Below are 17207 nucleotides of genomic sequence, written 5' to 3' on the forward strand. Positions count from 1 at the left end.
GCCACCCAGGCGCCCAAGAAGTCCCTTTCTTAAATACCATTTCCTTTAGATATTTTCAGTCTGGATGTGCAAAGATGTGGAGGTGGTTGAGATTCCATGAGGTCTGTGTGGAAAAAAAGACTAAGCTAACCCTGGTGCAGGTATTGGGCTCAGCACTGACTAGAGATAGTGAGAGTCGCAGGGATTCAAGGGTGGGAACATATCAATCTTTGTACCCTCCTCACATATACCATTTTGTTAAAATTAACATTAAGGTTAGCCCTGATGCTCTGTGAAAAGACTTCCTGTGGAGTGAGCACACAGCAATGCCTCCACATCTGTCTACCCCTTGGTACTGAGATGACCGGAGTATCCTCTGCTCTTGTGCCAAAATCAGACTTGGCCTTGCACCAAATGACATCCATGGGCTAGATGACATGAGACCACAGCTCACCTGCCTAATCTCATACAGAACACCCTTTTCCTTGGTAATTTGGTTCCTGTTCTTTCCTCAGTTCTACTGAAACAAGACTTCTTACCTGTTCCCTAGTCACCTCCATGGCTGATGATGGACTGCAATGTCCTGACCAGTCTCTGCTGGAAGTTGCTGGAATCCTTCTAAACCAATTAGCAGCATTACCATCCCTGCCTGTAGCCTCTGCCAATGTCCCCTTCTCTGCTGTGGCTTGGGAAGAGTCCTGGACTTTTGACCTGGGTTTGGATCTTAGTCGCCAGAACTTGCAATCTGTCTGTCCTTTCCTTTGGGGTCCACACCATTTCTGACCCAGTCTTGTTCTCCTCTTCCCATGTGACTCCTTCCTGCTCTTGCTTCCATGTTCATGCAAGTCTCCTTCTAGACCCTGTCTTGTCTTGCTATAGATGAATCACTTTGCAAAATCTGTCAATTAGGTATCATTCAAAACAGATCACAGCTGACTTTATTATTATTAATATTTTCAAACGTGGGCATGAAACATAGGCACAAGTTCTCTGGTAGAAGCTGTGATTGTCTGCTTATAAACTTCTTTCATCAATGAAGGACAAATTCCACTAGCTACTGGGAGTTGTCCTCTCTGAAGAAAGCAGACTTGTTCAAGATCACAACCTTTCGTTGGGGCAGCCCACACCCTGTGACTGCTTGATGTGGTCACAGCAATCAGAGGGAAAGAGTTTAAAGGCTGAGACCTTGATGACAACTCTGAAGGGCCATCCCCTTCTTGGATTCTCATGGGGTGAGCTGAGGCTTTGGGAAAGCCTGCTGCCCAGCGCCTCTCTCTGCCCATTCCTCCCTCCTTCCCTTCCCCTGCAGGGCTTGATCCTAAGCACTCTTCTTACTTCCAACAAGTCTCCAAGTGGAGTCAGAATCTTAGAGACTCTAGCCTACCACAAGGGTCCACAGTTATTTTCTTGCTCAAGCAATCAATGCTCTATCTCACCATTTTCTTTCTCCATAAATTCATTCTGCCTGTGGTGGGCAGACTAATGCCCAATCCCCACCCAAAGATGTCCACACCCTAATCCCCCACAACCTGTGAATGTGTTATCTTCTATGCTAAAAATGGACTCTGCAGATGTGAATAAGGTTACTGACCTAAAGATAGGGAGATTGTCCTGGATTATTCAAGTGGACTCAGTCTCATCACATGAGTCCTTAAAAGCAGAGAACCCTTCCTGGCTGTGGTCAGGGATGTGATTACAGAAAAAAGATCAGAGAGACCCAATATTTCTGGCTGTGAAGATGGAGGAAGGGGCCACAAGCCACGGAATGCAGGCAGCTTCTATAAGCTGGACAGGGCTAAGAAATGGATTCTCCCCAGAGTCTCCAGAAAAGAATGTAGCACTGCCAACACTTTGATTTTGGCCCAGTGAGCCCTGTGTAAGACCTCTGGCCTATGGAGCTGTGAGATAATAAATTTGTGTTGCTTTAAGCCACTAAGTATGTGGTAATTTGTTACAACAACAATAGGAAAGTAATATATGGCTCAACTTAATATTTGTGCATTTATATGATCTTGGATATACACTTCACCTATGTAAGTCTTACTTCTCTCATCTATAAAATGGTTATTTGGACCATATGCTTACAAAACCCCTTATAACTTGATATTTTATGGCCCTAACGGGCTAGATTCCCTACTTTGCAACATTTATTTTTTTCCTTCCAATGAGGCAGTTGTTTGCTTGTTTTTGATGATGATACGAGGGCAAGCCTATCTGAAATGCTGCAGGAAGCAACAGAATGGCCATGCACCAGGGTCGGGAGTGGGTATTCTTTCTTTTTGTCTGTCTGGCCCTTCTAGTATGTCTTTATGAGGAGCTATTCCCATAACTCCTCATGACCATAGGAAAAATGCATCTCAGCTGGTGAAAAATTTATAAACCAAAGCCTGATAACAAATAGATTCTGTCATTTTTCTCTCTACTGGTAGACCTTCAAGTACAATTTAAAAAATTTGGTTATGCTGAAAATAATTCATTAAAAGTTGTAGGTACCAAGCTTAGAGGTAAGGTAGCAGTGTTCTGGTTGCTGGTGAAAGTTAGGATTTCTTTAGGGAAATCTACCATTTTTAAGATTAAAAAAATGTCCTTGGCCTGATTTTTGTTAGGAATAAGTATAATAAAGTGGCACTGTAATTAAAATACTGATAAACCCACTAGATATAGCTGTTGTGGAAAAAAAAAACTGGACACTAAAATGGGATAAAAATAGAGCCTCATTTGGCCCCGTCACCCTCCTAGTGGGAAACCAATACAGTTGCCACTTCATTAACTGCTCTGCGTTAAGAAAAGCTGAGCTGACCACAAAATAATAATGGCAATAGCACAGTGATAATGATGACTCCTGCTACATTTATTTAGCACATTATGCTTCTCAAAGCACTTTCTGTCTATTTACTTGTTTGAGCCCCTAGGTCTCAGTATTTCCATAAGAAAGTGGGGGAGGTGGTGAGGAGAGCATCATCCACCTGATTTGACAGATGAGGGAATCCTGACCTACAGTGTCTAAATGACCCTCATGTCGTCACAGCTGTGAGCAGCAGGTCTGGGCCTGGGGGCTGCGCTGTACATGGAGATCCACGTTTGTTATAGCTCACTGCCCCTGGCAGTTGGAGTCACCCAACTCAGGGTCAAACACTATCTCCAGAGACATTATTTATACTGCAAACCTAAGGCTAGTAGAAATATTTTTTTTCTCTCAACAGAAAGAACAAAGTCACTAAAGAATTAAAAATTTTTTTAATGTTTATTTATTTTTTAGAGAGAGAGAGAGAGAGAGCAGGGGAGGGGCAGAGAGAGAGAGGGAGACACAGAATCCAAAGCATGCTCCAGGCTCTGAGCTGTCAGCACAGAGCCCAACACGGGGCTCTTAACTCATGAACCGCAAAATCATGACCTGACTGAAGTCGGACGCTTAACTGACTGAGCCACCCAGGTGCCCCTAAAGTCACTAAAGAATTAGTCATTAACATCAGCTGGGAAAAGTCCAAAGAATTGAATGGAAGAGAAAGAAAACGCTAAGAAACCTAGAAGTGGTTTTTAGTCTGTCACCCATATTACTAGGATTGTGGTGCTGGCCAGTGTGTCTGTGTATGAGCCAGAGTGGAGGAAAAGTACCCCCTTTTCCGCCTTCCTGGGATCCTGCTCATGTTCCCTGGTACAGTTTCCAAGAGCCCCATGTGTTATAGCCTCTGTAAAATGACATCAACACTCACTACTTGCCTCTATCCCCATCCCACAACCCAGGTCCAATTAGCCTGACTAATCTGGAAGGAGATAAGACAACCTGAGGCCAGTGGCACAAAACAGAGTAGCCCTCAAAGGCATCCCCATTTCATCTGAACAATGAGGGGGTGAGACTAGGTCTCCTCAATGATTCCACTTGTTCCGACAATTTCCTATTTTACTTCTGGTGCAGTAGTATCATTTGGACTTGGGTTTGAGAGCCAAGTGGTAACTCTCTGAGTGGGCTACAATGTGACCTTGGTCATTATCACTTAGCCTCCATGAGGCTCAGTTCTCTCACCTATGAAATGGGTGTGATAATAGTGAGTCTCCTTCCCACTGTATACCATTGTCATGAGAGTCAAAAATCCAAATGTAAAGCACTGTTGATCAAGGCTCGTCTATGTACATCTTGCATAGAAGAGATGTTATGGGTTTATTATTGGCGGTAGTGCTAATTATTATAATTGTAGTTTAATAGTAACAAGGATCTTACTAGAATCAACAACTGTGGTAGTGCTGGTAAGGCATTTCAGAGATTATTCATCATATGTGGATATTGGCTGGAGAAGTCACTGGTGTTGAGAAAATGTGTACCATGCCCTTTCTCGAATTATTTCCTTGGGGCTTTACAACAATTCTAAGAGTTAGAACTTGTTACTGTCATTTGAGACAACAAGAAGCTAAGGCTGAGAGAGAGAGAGAGAGAGATAGGCAAACAGACAGAAGTGATTTTAAAGCTGGTATCATGAGAACCTAGTGGCTTCTGCAGACTTCCAGCATTGGCAGGCATATCTAGCACTTCTTATATAGAACAATCTATAGAGCCTTGTTACCAGGGGCTTGTTGCCTTAATCACAAGAAGGGGGTATGGTTGGTATTAGAAGTTCCTTCCTAGGAACAGAATGATTCACTATTCAAAGTCATTGATGAGTCAACTGACTCTGAGTCAACTGCTCTGTGATTGATGTACGAATGCCCATTAAGAATTTTCTGAGCAGGAACTCTCTACACTATGATTTTTCCTCACAGAGCCCATGAGGTGTGTTCCCCTACCACACAGTGGGTTTGTTAGGAAGTGACTGCCAGTCATGGACTAACCCAAGCCCTTTTTTATCAAGGTAAGGCCCATGTGACTAGTGCTCATTGATGGGATATAATGTGTATCAATCTCAGGCCAAGGTGGGTAGGAAGTGGGTGTACCATCTTCACTTTCTTCTTCCCTGTCAACCAGGTAGATGAAGAACATAAAGCATAAAACTCAAAGGCCCTAAAAGACGGTGAAGCCACAAGACAGGAGACACCTGGGTTTCTGAATCACCACTCTGATAAACACCCAGTGGGGCCTTATAGGAGGGAAAAATGATCTATGGTGTTAAGCCACCAAGATTTGAGTGTTATACGTTACACCAGCTATTGTACTATAGATCCACTGAAAGATCCACCAGTGTTTCAGACCTGGTCCTAATTCCCTGCCATTTAAAAACTACTGCGTTCCTTCTCCATGGATACCAGCTCACCCATCCTAAGCAGATTTCTTTGTGTTCTGTATAGGTGTAGAGAAGCTGGTCTGCTTGTCAAACAACCAATAAATCTATGTTAAGCAAAACAGTAGTTTTCATCAGTAAGTGACCTTATGATAACATTTACATTGCTAGAGAAATCATTCCAACCCTGAACCAGAGGCATCCCAACTCAGGCCCTCCTGGTGGCACATGGCAAGGAAACTAATGAAGTGTGGGGATTATTAATGATTTTATCTTCTCACTTACCCATCCCCTTTCCTTTTACAAACTCACAAATATGTCCAGTAGTGTCACATCTGTTCATCTATTTTTGACATATAAATAGAACCTATCCTATTGGAATTTTGCAGAGAAAATAGACACTATGTGATTATGCTAGCTTATGTCTGAAAGCGGCCATGCATGACTGAGCTGGGAAGACAATGACTCAAGGGGAAGAAGGTCTTCATATGACTTAGCTGTCTCAGGTACTTCCCATGTGCTCCTAGTGACCTCAGAGGGGGAATTTTTTTTTAGTTTTCCATGGCAGCATTACTGGTGGTAACAGTTATTTCAGAAGACACAAATATAGAAAGTTCTAGAACATACTCACAATTTCTTGACAGTGGGGTCAATGGGTTCTACAAAGAGTCCTGTGAACTCCTATTTAGGTGCCTTCAAGTAGTAAGCAACAAAAAGTCCTGTAAAGATAGACAGTGGAGGTCAACTTTAAATTGCTTTGGGTTTTGATTAAATAACATGTGCTCTTTTTTGTTTTAATTGTAAGCAAAAATGTTCACTTTAGAAAAAAATAGAAAGTAAGTATTAGGAAACAAGACATAAAACTCATCTGTCATCCCACGATCCAGATATAATCACTAGTTAACCCATGGAACACTTACAGATTGTTTCATGAGTATTTATGTATATATGGATATATATTTTTTTCTACTGTTTTTCATTCATAGAATTGAGATCATACTGCATATGCTGTTTGGTGACCTGCTTTTCTTTCATTGAATAAGATGTTATGAATATTTTTTGCCACCAGATAAATGTCAACTGTGTGGTACACAGCCTGTAAGATGGTTCCCAGGGATCCCCACTATGTTGCATCCTCACCATTGTGAAATCCATTCCCCTGGAGCATGGGCGGGACCTCTGGCTTACTTCTAACCAATAGAATATGGCAAGAGTGATGGGATGTCAGTTTGAGATTAGGTTACAAAATCCGCTCTGGCTGCTGTCTTGCTCACCCTCTCCTGCTCTCAGGCTCGTTTGCTGTGATGAAACAGCTGCTGTGTTGTGAACTGCCCCAAGGAAAGGAGGGCAATGGAACTGAGGGAGACTTCCACCAGCAGGCTTAGAGGACCTGAATCCTGCCAACACCCACTGGAGGGACCTTGAAAGTGGATTCTCTCCAAGTTAAGCCTTGAGATGGTTCAAACACCTTGACTGCAGCCTTATGAGAAGTCCTGAGTCAGAGGATCCAGTTCAGCCACTGCCCACAGACTCCTGACTCACACTGTGAGATACTATGTTTGTTGCTCTAAGCTGCTAAGCTGTGGGGTAAAGCAGCCATAGATAGCTAATATAAACCACACAGTTCGTAATAGTTGTTTAGTATTCCAGTGTAAGGTTTACTCAATCTTCTACTGTTGTGTGTTGCTTATTTTAGTTTATTTATTTTGCTATTATAAACAGGGCAGTAATGGATATCATTGTAGCTAAATCTCAGTACACATCCTTCATTCTTTCCTAAGGATAAATTCCTTGAAGTGGAATAGCTGGACTTCAAAGGGTTTTCATCTTTTAAGGCTTTTGAGATGCTGTTTCCCAGTTGCTTTCTGGTAGAACTGTACCCTTTTACACCTCTGCTGGCGGCATTGTGGAGCGGCTGCTGCACACACCCCAGGGCTTACGTTTCTGAGCCATACTTTTGGTTAAGTTCAACCACTCTCTCTTGAGTTGTGTCTCTCTGCAAACCAGTTAGAAACAAAACCAAAACCAAATCCCAAAACCCAAGAATGAAGCCTAAGGTTGACTCTTCAAAATTACTAGATAATCTGATGCTAAACAGTTTCTTCAAAGTATATTGTTTTGAAGTCAGGCAGATGAATTCAACCATCCTCAAATTGTTATTCTTATCTCTCAGTGAACACTGAACTTCTGAAAAGATGATGATGCTCAAGTCCCCAAGAACTTTGAGAGGGAAAACCACAGTGCTAGTTGAAGTCAAAATAATAATTAGCTATTCTGAAAATCTTAGTTTATTTCAGTCACACAAAGGACTGTCAGTAAATTCAACTTTCTAAATTAGCTGGATGAATTGTATATTTTCTATATTTTACATATAGATATAGATATAGATATAGATAGATATAATTTATTTTTTTAGTTTTGCATACATGGATATCACCACCATTTCCAAATTGCAACTTCACTGTTGGGGAAAGAATAAATATTTTAATGACTATACATTTTAACAGGCTTTGAACCCTGTGGTTGGTTTAAGCTAAGGGTGCAATTTCAGGCATCTAAATAAGTAAATAAATGAGGAAGAAAATCCATGTTAATTGCAGTAATTTGCGGTACTTTCAAATTCTTAATTAAGAAATAAAATAGGATTCATTATCCATGCCCACTGTAGATGGCACACATAGATCACCATTATGACCAGACACAAGACCTGAAGTTATTGCCATAAATGAAATAACAGAGAGAAATCACTGTTATTGGTGCATTATTGGTCAAAATGTGCAGGCGCAAGGAGGGAGGAAAGAGGACACACAAAATGCCTGTTCTCCATAAATGCCCTTCTTTTTGACCTGGAGATTATGTTATCCCCAAATATCTCCCCTGAGCCTGAGGTCCTGCCCCTCCCTCCTACTCTCTGGGATAGATTCTTCCTTCAAACCTCACGTAAAAATTTCTGAGCCTGTCTGGACACCCTACAGTGTCAAATTTTCCCCAGTCACCTGTTCCAGGTCACTTGTGTGCTGGGACTTCAGGTATCTGTATCATTCTTCTTGGTGTCATTCTTTTGGTGAGTCCTAATATTCTTCTACAAAGGTGGGAAAAAGAGAAGGACTTTTCTTATAACCAGAGGCATTCTGACTCGTGCTGCCTTTTGAAAATCACGTATTAAATTAAACTAGGGACAGCATATAATTTGTCATACAAAAATCACTTTTGATTGGGACACATGCTTAATTTGAGAGGACACCAGACATAACCTGGGACTGTTCTAGACGAAGCAGGATGCTTGTGTTCCTAATGAAAATCCATCAAAGTCCCTAGGATAGGGGTAGGGTTGGTGTGGACACAGGTTTTCAGGCAGGTAATCAGGGAGGTATTCTGCTTTGGTGATGTGGGTGGGAAGGGTAATATCACGTACGTCTGGAAGGAAGAGCACTTATGTGCTGGTTGTAGGCTGGTCATTGTGCTCTTGTTTGGAGTATTTATAATAAGGACTTTGGGTATGCATTTCCCAGGCTCTCCCTTTCCTGTTGTCCTACCCATCTTGGTCTTGCAGGCTGGCATAGATAGTCCATGGTCAGTCAACATGACTCTGGGTTTCATGTCTGTCAACATGGGCAGTTATGGGCAACCAACTGCAGTCAGCTCAGCAATGAGAAGGGTGCAGAGCATAAGCAATTTGGAGGAGTTTGAGTGACCCAAGACAAAGGAAGAAGGGAAATCATCCATTGAAGATCTCTTAAAGGAATGAGGAATCTTGTCAGAGATGAGGCACTGAAGTTTTTTGAGCAAGTAGGACAGCTTTTGGTTTTACCTATAAACCCAAGGACAATCAGAAATTAACATGTATATTTCTCAGATGCCTATTATATCCTATATGGAAGGCAAAAGAATAGTCTGAGACATACATCTTATTCTCAAGGGACTTAAGGAGTAGATTCTTTGAGTTAAAGGCTCCTGTCTTTTGGAAGGGAAACCAGAGAGAAACCTGGACTTGGTATCTCTTCTGACAGCTGGGCTGATCTTTTCTTGGATCACATACATGCTAAAGACCGCCATGGAATTCACAAGGGCTGAAAAGAGTGTCTGTATCTTACAGTGTTCCATTTCTCAAAGGATCCTTCCTCTATGGCTGCAACTGGATGGAGTCCAGACCACTGTGGGGCCCTGGGGGGACCTGGGGAAATGTGAACAATTCCTTATTTTTTATATGTGATCCTTATATAAGGATCCTTTCTTACCAAAACATGGCGCAGAATGACATTCTGCTTTTATTTTCTGATGATTTATGGTAAAGAAGATACAGGGCTTTTCCAATTTCAGAAGTAAGTCAAGGAGAAACAATCATAAAATGCATCCATAAAAACGGGCTAGATACCAAGCTAGAAAGAAAACCCCACTGTATAAAGTGTTTCTGTAGAATTTACTGTTTCATGGGTACTGGTACTCCAAACTTCAATAGTAAGTGACATCAGGATGCTAAGAAAAGGTGTGAAAGATGGGAGGAATGTGGGCAGAAGATCTTTAAACCATGAGAAATGCCTTGGGAAATATGCCTTCTTACGCTGTAGCGAGGAGGAACCAGATTAGTTGCATAAGGTCTGTTGAAGAAAGGTCTTAAATGCAGTTATGTCTCAACTATTACATTCTTTCATTTATTAATTTAATCTAACAAGTATTTATTGAGGATTTTCTCTTTCCCAGATATAATATTACATGCTGGGGATTCAGAAGGAGCAAGACAGGGATTTACAGCCTTTTAAAGGGGACTTCTACTTTTAAGATGATAGTATTAAGAAAGCCTTGCCCACTTCTTTCTAGATTCATTCCCAAACAATAAGGAAAATGAAAAAGCAGAAATACAAATTTCACCTTTGTTGAGGAAAATCTGTCAAATGCAATAAAACTCCAAAAGGAGCAGGTAGATGTTGAAGGATGTCTTGGGCCAAAGACCTCAAGCAAGGTTGGCAGAGCACAGAGTTCATCAAAGAGAACAAAACCAACACAATCTTTTGGGAAACAACGTGCCTACAGTGAATCAGCTGTCTGTGAGAGAATCCCTGGACCCTTTCTGGCTCCATCAAGAAACAGGGAATATGGTATAAACAAGAAAACAGCTAGGGTGCTATCTCTGGTTGGGCAAATAAGCACAGACAACCAAAACAATAAACTTTAATGGAAAAGATCACTTATATAAAATAAGAACTCAAGGAAGAAATGTCAAGACCACTGAAAGAGATAAAAAATGAGCTAGCAGAGCTCAGGAAAGAAGTAGAGGAGACATAATGTCCTCACAAAAATTAGGAAGCCATCAGAGGCAACAAGAAGGTAAACAGATAATGCTCAAAAAAGTGGGCTTAAGAACTGGAATGCTAAGGTGAGCAAAACAAAATGGAAATGATTAGTCAACAAGGATTAGAAAGAGAACATGGTAGCTGTGGAAGATGAAACAGATCAAACAGACCTATGTGTATGCATAAATAGACCAAGCAGTGCTTGATAAAGAATATTGAAAAAAAAATAGAAATTATATTTGGAGAATTATAATCACAGAGATAAGATATTTAAGTCTACGTACAAAGCAAAGCCCAAACCAAGCAAAACTATCTGAGAAAGTCAATACAGAACCAGCAACCCAAAAGGTAAAGAAAGACTCTTTACCATAAAAACAAATGAAAAAACCAAACCAAAACAAAACAAAACGAACAATACAAAACAAAACTAAAATGTCTTTTCTTTTTTTTTTTTTTTTTTTTTATTTTTTTTTTAAAATTTTTTTTTTCCAACGTTTTTAATTTATTTTTGGGACAGAGAGAGACAGAGCATGAATGGGGGAGGGGCAGAGAGAGAGGGAGACACAGAATCGGAAACAGGCTCCAGGCTCCGAGCCATGAGCCCAGAGCCTGACGCGGGGCTCGAACTCACGGACCGTGAGATCGTGACCTGGCTGAAGTCGGACGCTTAACCGACTGCGCCACCCAGGCGCCCCTAAAATGTCTTTTCTAAGGGGAAAAATTTTGGGTTGTTTTCAGACTTTTCCATGGTAACATCTCATGCTAGGAGACAGTGGAACTGTGCTTACAAAAATCTCAGTGAGAATTAAATTTAAGGGAGATGCGCTTGGGTGGCTCAGTCGGTTAAGCATCCAAGTCTTGATTTCAACTCAGGTCATGATCTCATGTTTCATGAGATCCAGCCCTGTGTTGGGCTCTTTGCTTGATAGCATGAAGCCTGCTTGGGATTCTCTCTCCCTCTCTCTCTACTCTTTCCTCTGCTTATGCTCTCTGTTTCTCTCAAAAAAAAATTAAATTTAAAAAAATTAAAAAATGTTAAATTCAAATTTTTGTTTAAGTACAAATGCTGCTACTAAACATCTGACAACCCAGAAAATGTGGTCACTAGGATCCTGTCTGGAATAAATTGCACTTTAACCAACCAGTAGAGAATAGAGAAAGTGTGGCAGAAAGACTAGTACTGGGTTTTTAACAATTTAGTTTAGGATTAAGATGAAAAAAAAAAAAACAAACCTTAACAAACACTGACCTGTGGCAATTATGGTTCTAGAAAATGATGTACTTTCTAACAAACTAGAACAACATGAAAAACAGTAAAACTAACACAATTCAGGGGTGCCTGGGTCGCTCAGTTGGTTGAGTATCTGACTCTGGATTTAGACTCATGGGATCAAGTGGTTCATGGGATCGAGCCCTGCCTCCAGCTCTGTGCTAACAGTGCCAAGCTTGCTTGGGATTCTCCCTCTCCCTCTCTCTGCCCTTCTCCTGCTTGCATGTGCACTCTCTCTCTCTCTCTCTCTCAAAATAAATAAATAAACATTAAAAAATAAACTAACACAATTCAGAAGGTGAGGAAAGAGAGAAGCTGGGGGGAGCCAAGAGTCAAAATTACCATGTAGGGCTAATGAATCAAGGAACAGGAAGAAATATATATTAAAAATTATAAAATTAAGATTAACAGAAATATTACCATCATTGTCATTATTATCATCATCATCATCATCAACTAAAATTGGGTATGATAGGAAAATGAGAGGCAGGAGAAGAGTAAGTATGAAAATTTCATCATCTTGCAGAGCTATATTTAAGGATATAGAGGATCAAGTATATTATATTTAGTTTACTTAAAAATTAAAAAAAATATTAAAACTTTCTAAAGTATCACTATGAGCCCATGCATCTATTAAATTAAAAGAGAACAAAACAAAGACCATATAGTAAAATAAAAGCAGAAAGCATATGATATTAAGACTGGTTCTAAGTATATCTAGCAAATTAAAATTAATAAAAGTCAAACGTATCAAGCAAAAGAAATAGATCCTCGGTTTAAATTACAAATAAAAAAAACAATCATATTCTGTGTACAAGAGAAACAAGTAAGACAAAGTGACTGGAAAGTTGAAAATAAAAGGTGGACAAAGGCAAACCAGCAAACCAAACCAAAACCAAAACAAGGAGAGATCCCAGTTTTAATATTAGACATGTTTCAGACAAGGTTGAGTTCAGGGCACAAAACAGTAGATGATGCAAAAATGGGAACTTTATTGCAACCTCACTGATGCTATAATTATTAGGAGGATTTATGTGCCCCCATTTTTTTATAGCAGTAACATTTATTTAAAATTTTTTTAATGTTTATTTATTTTTGAAAGAGAGAGACACAGAGTGTGACCAGGGGTGGGACAGAGAGAGAGAGAGAGAGAGAGAGAGAGAGAGAGAGAGAATCCGAAGCAGACTCCAGGCTCTGAGCTGTCAGCACAGAGCCTGACAGGGGGTTGAACCCACAAACCACAAGATCATGACCTGAGCCAAAGTCAGATGCTTAACTGACTGAGCCACCCAGGTGCCCCTATAGTAGTAACATTTACTACGCTGAAAGGTGGAACATATAAAAATAAAGGCAGAGACACATGAGTAGTAAAAGACTAACACAATTCCCTCCATTCAAGTAATTGAGAATGCTTTCAGAGTCACATAACAATTCATTTTGAGATTATCTGTATTTTTCAACTCCCTGTATTTGTACAAACAACTACAAGAGATTCTTACAGTGTCTCTCCCTTGCGGTAAAGCCTTCCAAGCTCCCAGTGCCTGCTGCCTGAAGTCCTAAAGCTCCTCTGTGATCTAGCCCCTGCCTAGTTCTCCAGCCTTCTCCCACTCTTCATGTGTTCAGAGACATCCCCACAATGGGAGGTTCTCTTTTCCACATTTCCCTTCCTTTGTCTTGGTCCATGCTGTTTCCTCTCTTTGGATGCTCTTTACTCTCTGAGAGCAAGCAGATGTAACCTTTAAGACTTCACGAACATGTCACTTTTCTGGGAAGCCTTCTTTGTCCCCAGTCCTGCCAGCTACAGGACTGTTAGGGCATACTTGCAACTTCCTGTAACTAACCCAGTTCTTTAGGATCAAGGCAATCATGATGTCTTTACTCCAGAACATCCTTCATGCTCCACATGCAAACAGGTACTAAGTCCTACCTTTTCTTCCTTTATTAGTCTTCATTCCCTCTGTACCCATCTGACTGTTGCCCCCTGCACTCCTGAGCTCCTCTTCTGTAAGTATTTTGCCACTAGCCTCACCCTGCGCCCTGTTTATTCAGCATTCTACTCCTGTACCCATGTGCCTAAAGCACCACTTGGTCAAGCCAGCTCCTTTGCTCCAAAGTCTCTGATGGGTTCCTTTTCCTTTACGATCAACTCCTTCATATGATGTCAAGGCTTTCTGCAAATGGTCATGATGCCCTTCATGATGATTGTTCATCACTCCCAACTATTTCATTCATACTGACAACCCCTCCAACCATGCCATCACCATGGGCTTCCTGACCTGCTCCTTATGTTCCTCATGTTCTCTCTCCTTTTCTCTGCTTACTGATCCAAATTTTGCTTCAAGAGCAACTCCATGGGTACCCCTCCCTGGTCTACCAGCCCAGTGATTTCTTTTTTTTTTTTTTTAATTTTTTAAATGTTTATTTATTATTGAGAAACAGGGAGACACAGAGCATGAGTATTGGAGGGGCAGAGAGAAGGGGAGACACAGAATCCAAGGCAGGCTCCAGGATCTGAGCTGTCAGCACAGAGCCCAACGCGGGGCTCGAACCCACAGACTGTGAGATCATGACCTGAGCTGAAGTTGGACACTTAACTGACTGAGCCACCCAGGTTCCCAGCCCATAGATTCCTACTCTGAGCCCTTTGGACATTTATTATCAACACCCTAGCTTGACTTTTATCATAACTCATGCTAGGAGTTGTGCTTATTTGTACATGTTTATCTCATTTGATAGACAGTAAGCCTCAGCAGTAAGATCTTATGCTTCTTCTACACTATTCTCGACATCTTACAAGGGATTGAGAATATGGTAGGTGCTCAGCAATCATAGATGCTTTTTTAAAAACAGAGAATCTGTTGCTTCCATCTGTGTCATTTAGCAGGATGGCAGGTCACCTGAGTCCCGAGCCTTAAACAGCCTCCTTCACTGCCCTCCTCCGTTCCAGGGTTGTAAGTGACCCAATTTCCAACTGTCATTTTCTAATCATTTACCTAGCCTAATTAATTACGATAGAGTTGCATAATATTTTAAAAACTGCTTCCCTACCCATCATCTCAGTGGACCTGCACACAATAGTGTGTTGTAGGCAAGGTGGAGATTTATGGGGAAATAAAGTCAGTGCATCTGGTGCCAGTGAGACCAGACCCCTGGCTTCTATTTCTAGTCTAATAGCCTTTATGGCAGGGCAGGCTGTGTCTCTTCCCTAAGTTTCTAGAACTTCTCTCTGGAAGTGTGAATGTGTGTTTTTAAAACATTGATTTTTGCTCAAATGGCTCTTTATTTTGCTTTTGATTTCTCCTTCCTAGTGAAGATACTGCCCTCCCCCCTGACGGCAAGCATTCTTTTTCCTTCCTGAATGATGGCCCCACTTGGTCCCCCTTTGGTTTTCTTTGCCTGAGTTTCCACTTAGCCCCACCGCCCCCTGGAGAACCATTCTGGCTTAATGCCTCCTGCATCCTTTCAAATTGTTCTTGTTCCTCAGCTCAGGATTTCCTGCAGGGCTGGCCTTCTTGGCTAATGAGGAGCCTCTAGCTGAAGGCACTGTTCCTGACCAAGTTTCCCAATCCTGCTGGGAGGTGGGGGTTGCGGCTGGCGGGAGAGTGGGTTGCAGTCCTGCACTGATACTCTGCGATCACAGGCAGGAGTCTCTGCTAATGCAGGTCTGGTGAGCCTTGGAACTTGCTGGTACCTGGTTTTGTTTTGAATGACCCACTCTCTCCACACCCCCCACAACCTCAACACTGTATCTTTAAAGTGATTCACTTTACTTTCCTCCAGGAAGGCTCGTTCATATTGTGTTTTCTCCTTCTCTAAATTGTCCAGTGCTATTACTATAATTTGTGGAGGTGGAGTGGGGAGAGTACTATTTATGTTTCAGACTAATTGAGTAGGAGTGACCTTGTATTATGCATTTTGGAGAGATGCTGGGGGCACCCCTCAGCATAACTGTCCATTAAGTAAAATGGGTTTCAAGTTATCACAGTACTGGTAGCAGAGATCTATGATTTTTGTTTCCCCTTCTGTCTTTATTAGCCATAAAGGTGAACAGGCTTTGGCTATCAGACTGGCCCAAGGGGTGCATATGGGACCCAAGCCAGGCCAGCCAGAGTTCTTCCCTAGGAGTCGCAAAGTGGAGCTGGGCAGAGGAAGCCAATCTTGCCGTCCGGCTATTGAGCTGTCAGGATATGAAACTGCAGGAGCTGATGCCAAATTCTAAACAACAGCCAATTTGAGGAAATGACATAACATCCACCGAGAAACGTAAATGGAGATTGAGGGATGGGTGGCATTAACATCTCCAATTCTAGTTATTCATGAAGCTAGCTCCCAACCCTGCTTTTTCAGGAGTCTGGCTACATGAGCCTATAAATCACTTTTTACTGCTGAAGCCAGTTTAATTTGTTAATTGCAACCAAGAAAGTCCTGGCTATACAATCCTTCCTGTCCGACTTTTCTCATCAGAGGCTCCAGATGCCCTTGTATTGTCCTTAGCTGCCCCAAACGAGGTGTTCTTACACAGCATCCTTGGGGCCTCCTAGGGGGGTTGATTCCTGCCTGCATATGAACCCTAAAAGTCCTGCCCTCATGGACCCAGTCCCATCATTGGTAGAAAAGGCATAAAATGCATGTGTCCCTATAAGAATCAGAGCTCCACGAGGTAGGGACACAAGGAAACTTGCCTGCTTTCTTCTCTGATGTGCCCATCTATCCAGACAGGGCTAGGCACACAGTGGGTACATGATGAATATTTCTTTTTAAAAAAATTTTAAAATATTTATTTATTGAGAGAGAGAGAGAGACAGAGAGACAGAGAGAGAGAGAGACAGGAACAGCACAAGTGGAGGATGGGCAGAGAGACAGGGAGACACTGAATCTGAAGCAGGCTCCAGGCTCTGAGCTGTCAGCACAGAGCCCAAAGCAGGGCTCAAACTCATGAACTGTGGAGATCATGACCTAAGCCCAAGTCAGACACTTAACCAATTGAGCCACCCCGGCACCTCAAATACTTCTCTTTAAGTAGTCTCCATGTCCAGCTTGGAGCCCAATGCAGGGCTTGAACTCACAACCCTGAGATCAAGACCTGAGCTGAGATCAAGAGTTGGATGCTTAACCGACTGAGCTACCCAGGCGTCCCCATGATTGATATTGGTTAAGCGAAAGAAGCACTGAATGCGACCATTCATTCATTCACATTGCCTTTCTTCTTCTGATTAGACGTCTTCAGTCACTGCCTACTGCACTCTGAATTTAACCCTCCCTCAGCTCAATTTCAACCCACCTGTCTAGCTTCATCTCTCACTGCTCCTCCACATGTTCAAAGAGCCTCCTAGTATGAAGTAGGAGTTAAGCTCACCAGATTGCAGCCTGTCTCTGCAGCCTCCATGCCTTTGCTTGGGCAATTCCAATCATCTGGAAGTCACTTTTTCTCTGCACTTCAAAATCTCATGTTTTGAA

General features: G+C 41.8%; 1 protein-coding gene and 1 long non-coding RNA gene across 6 annotated transcripts in view; one reads left to right on the forward strand and one right to left on the reverse strand.

Annotated features, from left to right (window-relative positions):
• Nucleotides 1-17207, reverse strand: part of LOC131490147 (urea transporter 2-like) — a 482671-nt gene that overhangs the window by 150694 nt on the left and 314770 nt on the right. For all 3 annotated transcript variants that reach the window (XM_058692230.1, XM_058692231.1, XM_058692229.1), the window contains one exon: nucleotides 5821-5908. The gene's annotated coding sequence lies outside the window, so the exon portion shown is untranslated. The remainder of the gene's footprint in view (nucleotides 1-5820; nucleotides 5909-17207) is intronic.
• Nucleotides 1-17207, forward strand: part of LOC131490149 (uncharacterized) — a 43028-nt gene that overhangs the window by 3281 nt on the left and 22540 nt on the right. For 2 of the 3 annotated variants that reach the window (XR_009250967.1, XR_009250966.1), the window contains exons 4-5: nucleotides 4735-4823; nucleotides 6480-6734. This is a non-coding gene — a long non-coding RNA (uncharacterized LOC131490149). Of the gene's footprint in view, nucleotides 1-4734; nucleotides 4824-5578; nucleotides 5696-6479; nucleotides 6735-17207 lie in introns of all 3 variants that reach the window. The other variant, XR_009250968.1, reaches the window with a different exon arrangement.

The sequence above is a fragment of the Neofelis nebulosa genome, chromosome 11, assembly GCF_028018385.1.
Source record: "Neofelis nebulosa isolate mNeoNeb1 chromosome 11, mNeoNeb1.pri, whole genome shotgun sequence".
Taxonomy (NCBI): Eukaryota; Metazoa; Chordata; class Mammalia; order Carnivora; family Felidae; genus Neofelis; species Neofelis nebulosa.